The 666-nt window shown below is 40.5% G+C and overlaps 1 protein-coding gene across 1 annotated transcript in view; it reads right to left on the bottom strand.

Moving 5' to 3' along the window:
* Window positions 1-172: 172 nt before the first annotated feature.
* Window positions 173-666, bottom strand: part of ndufv2 (NADH:ubiquinone oxidoreductase core subunit V2) — a gene marked incomplete in the record, with an annotated part of 6,760 nt that continues 6,266 nt past the window's right edge. Inside the window, 1 exon segment of the mRNA XM_035670262.1 lies at window positions 173-666.

Genomic DNA, 666 nt, shown 5'->3' with positions numbered 1-666 from the left:
TGGATTTTTAAATAAAACAATAAGCATGTGTTGCCTTCAGTGCAGACTTTCAGCTTTGATTTGAGGATATTGACAGCAATACATTGGTCAACAATACAGGAATTACAACCAATTTATACATACACCCCACATCTCACAGTACCAAAAAATAATTGGACAAATGAACACAATATTAAATAAAGTCGTCTCATTTAATACTTGAAGAACACAGACCCACAGCGTTTTTACCTTCAAGTGAAGTCTAGCTCTGTTGGATTCAGGTCTAACCCGACCACTCAAGCACTGTTTGGTCTTTAAAAAGTCTTTGGCAGTATGTCTTGGGTTGTTTTTCTACAGCCTGAAGCATCGTCCAAATAGATTGAAGTCTCTATACGCCTCCGAATTCCTCCTGCTGCTTTTATCAGCAGTCACGTCTCTAATAAATACGAGGAACCCAGTTCCACCAGCAGCCATACAGACCCAAACCTTAACATTACCTCCACCATTAACAGATGACGCTGTATGCAAACGATAATGGGTTGTTCCACTACTGGAGGTTTCTGTGTCTCATCAGTCAACAAGATCTTGCTCCAGAGTGGTTTGCATCTTGTGTTAAACTGGTTTTATTGAGACGGATATGCCTTCTTCTTGTGTGATCCACCGCAGTCTGTATTTCAGCCTCATGAC

The sequence above is a fragment of the Morone saxatilis genome, unplaced genomic scaffold (genome assembly GCF_004916995.1).
Source record: "Morone saxatilis isolate NCDOM2014 unplaced genomic scaffold, NCSU_SB_2.0 Contig23, whole genome shotgun sequence".
NCBI classification, from domain to species: domain Eukaryota; kingdom Metazoa; phylum Chordata; class Actinopteri; family Moronidae; genus Morone; species Morone saxatilis.
The sequence above is the reverse complement of the archived record's forward strand: the minus strand, read 5'-3'. Positions and strand labels throughout refer to the sequence as shown.